This window comes from Ranitomeya variabilis, chromosome 1 (genome assembly GCF_051348905.1).
Source record: "Ranitomeya variabilis isolate aRanVar5 chromosome 1, aRanVar5.hap1, whole genome shotgun sequence".
NCBI lineage: Eukaryota > Metazoa > Chordata > Amphibia > Anura > Dendrobatidae > Ranitomeya > Ranitomeya variabilis.
Genome location: NC_135232.1, coordinates 55858433 through 55869355, shown reverse-complemented (window position 1 = coordinate 55869355; position 10923 = coordinate 55858433).

The following is a 10923-nucleotide window of genomic DNA, read 5'->3' as shown; positions in this document are numbered from 1 at the left end:
AACTGAATAAAGCTGAGCTTCTACCTTCTGGCTATCATTAAGTGCTGTGTTTTTAAATAAATTGGTGGTTCCGGCCTACTAACGGTGTCTGCCCCTCCCTGGTGTTGTCCTCAACTGAATAAAGCTGAGCTTCTACCTTCTGGCTCTGATTAACTGCTGTTTTTAAACAAATTGGTGGTTCCGGCCTACTAACGGTGTCTGCCCCTGCCTGGTGTTGTCCTCAACTGAATAAAGCTGAGCTTCTACCTTCTGGCTCTGATTAACTGCTGTTTTTAAACAAATTGGTGGTTCCGGCCTACTATCGGTGTCTGCCCCTGCCTGGTGTTGTCCTCAACTGAATAAAGCTGAGCTTCTACCTTCTGGCTCTGATTAACTGCTGTTTTTAAACAAATTGGTGGTTCCGGCCTACTAACGGTGTCTGCCCCTGCCTGGTGTTGTCCTCAACTGAATAAAGCTGAGCTTCTACCTTCTGGCTCTCATTAAGTGCTGTTTTTAAACAAATTGGTGGTTCCGGCCTTCTAACGGTGTCTGCCCCTGCCTGGTGTTGTCCTCAACTGAATAAAGCTGAGCTTCTACCCTCTGGCTCTGATTAACTGCTGTTTTTAAACAAATTGGTGGTTCCGGCCTACTAACGGTGTCTGCCCCTGCCTGGTGTTGTCCTCAACTGAATAAAGCTGAGCTTCTACCTTCTGGCTATCATTAAGTGCTGTGTTTTTAAACAAATTGGTGGTTAGGGCCTACTAACAGTGTCTACCCCTCCCTGGTGTTGTCCTCAACTGAATAAAGCTGAGCTTCTACCTTCTGGCTATCATTAAGTGCTGTGTTTTTAAACAAATTGGTGGTTCCGGCCTACTAACGGTGTCTGCCCCTCCCTGGTGTTGTCCTCAACTGAATAAAGCTGAGCTTCTACCTTCTGGCTCTGATTAACTGCTGTTTTTACAAAAAATTGGTGGTTCCGGCCTACTAACGGTGTCTGCCCCTGCCTGGTGTTGTCCTCAACTGAATAAAGCTGAGCTTCTACCTTCTGGCTCTGATTAACTGCTGTTTTTAAACAAATTGGTGGTTCCGGCCTACTAACGGTGTCTGCCCCTGCCTGGTGTTGTCCTCAACTGAATAAAGCTGAGCTTCTACCTTCTGGCTATCATTAAGTGCTGTGTTTTTAAACAAATTGGTGGTTCCGGCCTACTAACGGTGTCTGCCCCTCCCTGGTGTTGTCCTCAACTGAATAAAGCTGAGCTTCTACCTTCTGGCTCTGATTAACTGCTGTTTTTAAACAAATTGGTGGTTCCGGCCTACTAACGGTGTCTGCCCCTGCCTGGTGTTGTCCTCAACTGAATAAAGCTGAGCTTCTACCTTCTGGCTCTCATTAAGTGCTGTTTTTAAACAAATTGGTGGTTCCGGCCTTCTAACGGTGTCTGCCCCTGCCTGGTGTTGTCCTCAACTGAATAAAGCTGAGCTTCTACCCTCTGGCTCTGATTAACTGCTGTTTTTAAACAAATTGGTGGTTCCGGCCTACTAACGGTGTCTGCCCCTGCCTGGTGTTGTCCTCAACTGAATAAAGCTGAGCTTCTACCTTCTGGCTATCATTAAGTGCTGTGTTTTTAAACAAATTGGTGGTTAGGGCCTACTAACAGTGTCTGCCCCTCCCTGGTGTTGTCCTCAACTGAATAAAGCTGAGCTTCTACCTTCTGGCTATCATTAAGTGCTGTGTTTTTAAACAAATTGGTGGTTCCGGCCTACTAACGGTGTCTGCCCCTCCCTGGTGTTGTCCTCAACTGAATAAAGCTGAGCTTCTACCTTCTGGCTATCATTAAGTGCTGTGTTTTTAAAAATTGGTGGTTAGGGCCTACTAACGGTGTCTGCCCCTCCCTGGTGTTGTCCTCAACTGAATAAAGCTGAGCTTCTACCTTCTGGCTATCATTAAGTGCTGTGTTTTTAAACAAATTGGTGGTTCCGGCCTACTATCGGTGTCTGCCCCTGCCTGGTGTTGTCCTCAACTGAATAAAGCTGAGCTTCTACCTTCTGGCTCTGATTAACTGCTGTTTTTAAACAAATTGGTGGTTCCGGCCTACTAACGGTGTCTGCCCCTGCCTGGTGTTGTCCTCAACTGAATAAAGCTGAGCTTCTACCTTCTGGCTATCATTAAGTGCTGTGTTTTTAAAAATTGGTGGTTAGGGCCTACTAACGGTGTCTGCCCCTCCCTGGTGTTGTCCTCAACTGAATAAAGCTGAGCTTCTACCTTCTGGCTATCATTAAGTGCTGTGTTTTTAAATAAATTGGTGGTTCCGGCCTACTAACGGTGTCTGCCCTTCCCTGGTGTTGTCCTCAACTGAATAAAGCTGAGCTTCTACCTTCTGGCTCTGATTAACTGCTGTTTTTAAACAAATTGGTGGTTCCGGCCTACTAACGGTGTCTGCCCCTCCCTGGTGTTGTCCTCAACTGAATAAAGCTGAGCTTCTACCTTCTGGCTCTGATTAACTGCTGTTTTTAAACAAATTGGTGGTTCCGGCCTACTAATGGTGTCTGCCCCTCCCTGGTGTTGTCCTCAACTGAATAAAGCTGAGCTTCTACCTTCTGGCTCTGATTAACTGCTGTTTTTAAACAAATTGGTGGTTCCGGCCTACTAACGGTGTCTGCCCCTGCCTGGTGTTGTCCTCAACTGAATAAAGCTGAGCTTCTACCTTCTGGCTCTCATTAAGTGCTGTTTTTAAACAAATTGGTGGTTCCGGCCTTCTAACGGTGTCTGCCCCTGCCTGGTGTTGTCCTCAACTGAATAAAGCTGAGCTTCTACCCTCTGGCTCTGATTAACTGCTGTTTTTAAACAAATTGGTGGTTCCGGCCTACTAACGGTGTCTGCCCCTGCCTGGTGTTGTCCTCAACTGAATAAAGCTGAGCTTCTACCTTCTGGCTATCATTAAGTGCTGTGTTTTTAAACAAATTGGTGGTTAGGGCCTACTAACAGTGTCTGCCCCTCCCTGGTGTTGTCATCAACTGAATAAAGCTGAGCTTCTACCTTCTGGCTATCATTAAGTGCTGTGTTTTTAAACAAATTGGTGGTTCCGGCCTACTAACGGTGTCTGCCCCTCCCTGGTGTTGTCCTCAACTGAATAAAGCTGAGCTTCTACCTTCTGGCTCTGATTAACTGCTGTTTTTACAAAAAATTGGTGGTTCCGGCCTACTAACGGTGTCTGTCCCTGCCTGGTGTTGTCCTCAACTGAATAAAGCTGAGCTTCTACCTTCTGGCTATCATTAATTGCTGTGTTTTTAAAAATTGGTGGTTAGGGCCTACTAATGGTGTCTGCCCCTCCCTGGTGTTGTCCTCAACTGAATAAAGCTGAGCTTCTACCTTCTGGCTATCATTAAGTGCTGTGTTTTTAAACAAATTGGTGGTTCCGGCCTACTAACGGTGTCTGCCCCTCCCTGGTGTTGTCCTCAACTGAATAAAGCTGAGCTTCTACCTTCTGGCTATCATTAAGTGCTGTGTTTTTAAACAAATTGGTGGTTCCGGCCTACTAACGGTGTCTGCCCCTCCCTGGTGTTGTCCTCAACTGAATAAAGCTGAGCTTCTACCTTCTGGCTCTGATTAACTGCTGTTTTTACAAAAAATTGGTGGTTCCGGCCTACTAACGGTGTCTGTCCCTGCCTGGTGTTGTCCTCAGCTGAATAAAGCTGAGCTTCTACCTTCTGGCTATCATTAATTGCTGTGTTTTTAAAAATTGGTGGTTAGGGCCTACTAATGGTGTCTGCCCCTCCCTGGTGTTGTCCTCAACTGAATAAAGCTGAGCTTCTACCTTCTGGCTATCATTAAGTGCTGTGTTTTTAAAAATTGGTGGTTAGGGCCTACTAACGGTGTCTGCCCCTCCCTGGTGTTGTCCTCAACTGAATAAAGCTGAGCTTCTACCTTCTGGCTCTGATTAACTGCTGTTTTTACAAAAAATTGGTGGTTAGGGCCTACTAACGGTGTCTGCCCCTCCCTGGTGTTGTCCTCAACTGAATAAAGCTCAGCTTCTACCTTCTGGTTCTTATTAAGCTTTTTTTTTTTTTTTTTTTTTTTTAAATTGCTGGATGGGGCCTAATACCTCTGTTTGCTGCTCCCTGGTGTTTGTCCTCAACTGAATACAGCTGAGCAATCTACCTTCTGGCTCTCATTAAGTGCTGTTTATTTAAAAAAAAATGGTGTTTAGGGCCTACTAACGGTGTCTGCCCCTGCCTGGTGTTTGTCCTCAACTGAATACAGCTGAGCTTCTACCTTCTGGCTTTTGGCCTATAGTATCAGATATTAAACTGCATTTGGCCTACTGGTGTGGTTGGGCCCTTGAAAAAGTGTTTGCTGCTCTTGGGTTTGCTACTCCACTGAACAAAGCAATGCCGCCTGTTTAGTCCTGTTACCAATTTTGAACTGCATTTAGCCTAATTTATTCTTTGGCCCTATATCTGTTTCCTCCTCATCCTGCCCATTGCCCAGCCACTGCTAGATGAGTCTGCTGGTACATTGACCTAGACCACTACATTCCCCTTGCACTCTACACAGCCATAATCTGACCCTGCTGAAAGTAAGGTTCCCCTTCCCGCATGTTACACCACCTTACACAGGGACAAAGAGGAAGGTGCAGATGAAAGTGCAGGTTCCTTCATCAGGTGGGGGGGCATACTCGTTGGCGACGTCACTGGCACAGGGCCCCTCAGAGTACGCAAAAGTGTCGCTGCTGGTGGGAGGCGCCCCCGCCATGCAAACACACCGCCATACTTTGAGGGGCCCTGTGCCAGTGCCAATGCGAACGAGTGGGCCCCCCCTGGTTGCTCAGGATCACAGCACTTGCAACATTGAAATACTTACCTCTCCCTGCTCCACCGCCGTGACGTAGTCCACGTTTCCTGGGCCCATTAAAACCTTGAACCAGCCCTACCCCCAACAACTTTTGCCAAATGACCCCCAAGTTCCAATGCCCAACTATTATTATAAAGTTAATTAAGATTGACAAGCTTCAGAAACAAGAATGGATGTTTTTGGCATTAAAATGGGCACTGTAGGTGTTTTCCTGGCCTCCACTCACTGCCGACTATGCTTCCCCATTGACTTGCATTGGGTTTCGTGTTTCAGTCGATCCCCGACTTTTAGCGACAATCGGCTGACTGCACTCGACTCGACTCTGGACAAAATCGGGTTTCCCAAAACCCGACTCGATCTTAAAAAAATGAAAGTCGCTCAACCCTAGTGGTGACCATGGCCCTGTGGGATGAGTAAGCCCATTTAGGGAGGTATAAAAACGGCCTATGGTGGACATTCAGCAGCTGCAAATGTAGGAATTGGAGCAGTCAGTAAGAGGAGGCCAAAAGCAAGACATTTCTCAGGCAAGCTACGTGTCAGCAGGGGAAGGTGGGGCCAAATAATTGGAAATCCATGATTGGTTCATTTTAATGAAGGTTAGATCATCGACATTTCGGGTAGCCAGACGTGTCTTTTTTTTGGTCAGTATTGAACCAGCCGCACTGAAGACTCTTTCGGATAGCACACTAGCAGCAGGGCAAGCGAGCTCCTGTAATGCATATTCTGTCAATTCAGGCCAGTAGGGTTGAGCGACTTTCATTTTTTTAAGATCGAGTCGGGTTTTGCGAAACCCGACTTTGTCCAGAGTCGAGTCGAGTGCAGTCGGCCGATTATCACTAAAAGTCGGGGATCGACCGAAACACGAAACCCAATGCAAGTCAATGGGGAAGCATAGTCGACAGTGAATGGAGGCCAGGAAAACACCTACAGTGCCCATTTTAATGCCAAAAACATCCATTCTTGTTTCTGAACCTTGTCAATCTTAATTAACTTTATAATAATAGTTGGGCATTGGAAATTGGGGGTCATTTGGAAAAAAGTTGTGGGGGGTAGGGCTGGTTCAAGGTTTTAGTGGGCCCAGGAAACGTGGACTACGTCATGGCGGTGGAGCAGTGAGAGGTAAGTATGTCAAGTTTGCAAGTGCTGTGATCCTAAGCAAGCAGGGGGGGGGCACTCGTTGGCATTGGCACTGGCACAGAGCCCCTCAAAGTACAGTGGTGTGTTTGCACGGCGGGGGCGCCTCCCACCAGCAGCGACACTTTTGCATACTCTGAGGCCCTGTGCCAGTGACGTCGCCAACGAGTATGCCCCCCCACCTGATGAAGGAACCTGCACTTTCATCTGCACCTTCCTCTTTGTCCCTGTGTAAGGTGGTATAACATGCGGGAAGGGGAACCTTACTTTCAGCAGGGTCAGATTATGGCTGTGTAGAGTGCAAGGGGAATGTAGAGGTCTAGGTCAATGTACCAGCAGACTCATCTAGCAGTGGCTGGGCAATGGGCAGGATGAGGAGGAAACACAGATATAGGGCCAAAGAATAAAGTAGGCTAAATGCAGTTCAAAATTGGTAACAGGACTAAACAGGCGGCATTGCTTTGTTCAGTGGAGTAGCAAACCCAGGAGCAGCAGACACTGTTTTAAGGGCCCAACCACACTAGTAGGCCAAATGCAGTTTAATATCTGCTACTATATGCCAAAAGCCTAAAGACTGAAGCTCAGCTTGATACAGTGGAGGACAACACCATGGAGCGGCAGACACCGTTAGTAGGCCCTAACCACCAATTTTTAAAAAAACAGCACTTAATGAGAGCAAGAAGGTTGAAGCTCAGATTGATTCAGTTGAGGAGAACACCAGTGAGCGGCAAACAGAGGTATTAGGCCCCAACCACCAATTTTTTAAAAAAAAGCACTTAAGGAGAGCCAGAAGGTTGAAGCTCAGCTTTATTCAGTTGAGGAGAACACCAGGGAGCGGCAGACAGAGTTATTAGGCCCCAACCACCAATTTTTTTTAAAAAAGCACTTAAGGAGAGCCAGAAGGTTGAAGCTCAGCTTTATACAGTTGAGGACAAACACCAGGGAGCGGCAGACACCGTTAGTAGGCCGCAACCAAAGTTGAAGGCCAAATGCTGTTTAATATCTGCTACTATATGCCAAAAGCCTAAAGACTGAAGCTCAGCTTTATACAGTGGAGGACAACACCATGGAGCGGCAGACACCGTTAGTAGGCCCTAACCACCAATTTTTTAAAAAACAGCACTTAATGAGAGCAAGAAGGTTGAAGCTCAGATTGATTCAGTTGAGGAGAACACCAGTGAGCGGCAAACAGAGGTATTAGGCCCCAACCACCAATTTTTTTTAAAAAAGCACTTAAGGAGAGCCAGAAGGTTGAAGCTCAGCTTTATTCAGTTGAGGAGAACACCAGGGAGCGGCAGACAGAGTTATTAGGCCCCAACCACCAATTTTTTTAAAAAAAGCACTTAAGGAGAGCCAGAAGGTTGAAGCTCAGCTTTATACAGTTGAGGACAAACACCAGGGAGCGGCAGACACCGTTAGTAGGCCGCAACCAAAGTTGAAGGCCAAATGCTGTTTAATATCTGCTACTATATGCCAAAAGCCTAAAGACTGAAGCTCAGCTTTATACAGTGGAGGACAACACCATGGAGCGGCAGACACCGTTAGTAGGCCCTAACCACCAATTTTTTAAAAAACAGCACTTAATGAGAGCAAGAAGGTTGAAGCTCAGATTGATTCAGTTGAGGAGAACACCAGTGAGCGGCAAACAGAGGTATTAGGCCCCAACCACCAATTTTTTAAAAAAAAGCACTTAAGGAGAGCCAGAAGGTTGAAGCTCAGCTTTATTCAGTTGAGGAGAACACCAGGGAGCGGCAGACAGAGTTATTAGGCCCCAACCACCAATTTTTTTTAAAAAAGCACTTAAGGAGAGCCAGAAGGTTGAAGCTCAGCTTTATACAGTTGAGGACAAACACCAGGGAGCGGCAGACACCGTTAGTAGGCCGCAACCAAAGTTGAAGGCCAAATGCTGTTTAATATCTGATACTATCGGCCGAAAGCCAGAAGGTTGAAGCTCAGCTTTATACAGTTGAGGACAAACACCAGGGAGCGGCAGACACCGTTAGTAGGCCCTAAGCACCAATTTTTAAAAAAACAGCACTTAATGAGAGCCAGAAGGTTAAAGCTCAGATTTATTCAGTTGAGGAGAACACCAGTGAGCGGCAAACAGAGGTATTAGGCCCCAAATACCAATTTTTTTTTAAAAAAGCACTTAATGAGAGCCAGAAGGTTAAAGCTCAGATTTATTCATTTGAGGAGAACACCAGTGGGCGGCAAACAGAGGTATTAGGCCCCAAACACCATTTTTTTTTAAAAAAAAAGCACTTAAGGAGAGCCAGAAGGTTGAAGCTCAGATTTAGACAGTGGAGGACAATTTGAATTAGGGACTGCAGACAGAGTTAGTAGGCTGTCCCCTGTGGACCATGCATCCACCACATTAACCCATTGCGCCGTAATGGTCACGTAACCTTCCGTGGCCATGCCTACAGGTCCATGCGTCTGTTTTCAGGTGCACCTTTGTACTCACAGATTGCCAGAGTGCATGGACAATGCGGTCTTTTACATGCTGGTGGAGGGTTGGGATGGCTTTTCTCGCAAAAGAAGTGTCGACTGGTTAGCTTGTAGCGTGGTACCGCGTAGTCCATCATGGCTTTATTATTATTAAATAAAATATATAAATAGGCTCTATGAACTTTTAAATAGGTTCCAGGGGTACACGGGCAGGATTGGTGTGGTCAGCGGAGGAGTATTGCAAGGAGGGACCGCAGACAGGCTAACGAAGGCCTAAAATAACAAAAAATAGGCTCAAGGCAGTTTTAAATCGGTTACATGGATACACAGGCAGCATTGTGGTCGGCGGAGGAGGATTGCAAGGAGTGTCTGACAGAGTTAATACTCACAAAAAATAAATAGATGTTAATGTCTCGCAAAACAACAAAAAAAAAAGTGTGGCATACTTAGATACAGGGGTGGGCTCATCTGCTGAGTTTCTGACAAAGTAATTTGGCAGTAAGTATTTACTGGTGTCAATATAGGACACTGACCCAGACTACTTTAACTAGCATCATAGATGTCAACAAATTGGTATTGTCAGTGCCAGGCATTGAATGATGTCAGCGCATAGACTAAACATTGGTGGAGCTGTGCGAGATAATTTTGCACGTGGTAGAGCACAGTTTGAGCTGGGGGGGGGACACTCTTGTGGCCGGCGGTACCGTCCCAGGGCCCCTCATGTTACAACGGTGTGTCTGACGTTGGGTGCGCACCACCACCGCCAGAGACACATCATTGTACTATGAGGGACCCAGTGGCAGTGCCGTCGACCAAAAGCGGGCACACCCACCTCTTCAGACAAACAGCACTGTAACGGGTGCTTGCGCCAAGTGGCGAGACCACGGCCCCGTGGGGGGAATTTTCCCATTGAGGGAGGTGTAAACATGTCGTATGCTGGACAAACAGCTGCTGCAAATTAAGAGATTGGAACACTCAGTAAGACCAGTCCACAAGCAAGACCTTTTTATAGGAAAGCTAGGTGTCAGCCGGGAAAGGTGGGGCAAAATAATTTGAAATCCAGGAGTGGTTCATTTTAATGAAGGTGAGATCATCCACATTTTGGGTAGCCAGACGAGTCCTTTTTTCGGTTAATATTGAACCAGCAGCACTGAATACTCTTTCTGATAGCACACTAGCTGCTGGGCAAGCAAGCTCCTGCAATGCATATTCTGCCAATTCTGGCCAGGTGTCTAATTTTGATGCCTAGTAATCAAATGGGAATGACGGTTGAGGGAGAACATCGATAAGGGATGAAAAATAGTTAGTAACCATACTGGACAAATGTTGTCTCCTGTCACTTTGAATACATGCTGCAGTACCTGTCCTGTCTGCGGTCATTGCGAAATCACTCCACAACCTGGTCAGAAAACCCCTCTGTCCAACGCCACTTCTGATCTGTGCATCTCTAACACCTCTGCCCTATAGCCCCCTGCAGCTTGTGTGAGAACCATCACCGGCGCTGTGTGCTGGGAACGCCTGAATCAAACGGTCTACAAGAGTAGCTTGTTTGGTTGCTAATATTTGTTCGAGGTTCTCATGTGGCATAATATTTTGCAATTTGCCTTTATAGCGAGGGTCAAGGATGCAGGCCAGCCAGTAATCGTCATCATCGCTCATCATTTTACTAATGCGTGGGTCCCTTTTGAGGATACGTAAGGCATAATCCGCCATGTGGGCCAAAGTTCCAGTTGTCAAATCTGCGTTTGTGCTGGTTTGAGGGGCAGTTACAGGCAAATCTACGTCACTTGTCTCCCTTAAAAAAACAGAACCCGGCCTTGCAACGCCACTAATTTCTGTTGGCCCAGGAGAAGCTTCCTCATTAAAAAAGTACTCATCCCCATCATCCTCCTCGTCCTCCTCCTCCTCTTCGCCTGCTACCGTGTCCTCTACACGGCCCTGACCAGACAATGGCTGACTGTCATCAAGGCTTTCCTCTTCCTCGGCTGCAGACACCTGCTCCTTTATGTGCGTCAAACTTTGCATCAGCAGACGCATTAGGGGGATGCTCATGCTTATTATGGCGTTGTCTGCACTAACCATCTGTGTGCATTCCTCAAAACACTGAAGGACTTGACACAGGTCTTGTAGCTTCGACCACTGCACACCTGACAACTCCATGTCTGCCATCCAACTGCCTGCCCGTGTATCCTCCCACAAATACATAACAGCACGCCTCTGTTCGCACACTCTCTGAAGCATGTGCAGTGTGGAGTTCCACCTTGTTGCAACGTCGATGATTAGGCGATGCTGAGGAAGGTTCTAAGAACGCTGATAGTTCTGCATACGGCTGGAGTGTACGGGCGAACAGCGGATATGAGAGCAAAGTCTGCGCACTTTGAGGAGCAGGTCGGGTAACCCCAGATAACTTTTCAGGAAGCACTGCACCACCAGGTTTAAGGTGTGAGCCAGGCAAGGAATGTGTTTCAGTTGGGAAAGGGCTATGGCAACCATGAAATTCCTTCCGTTATCAC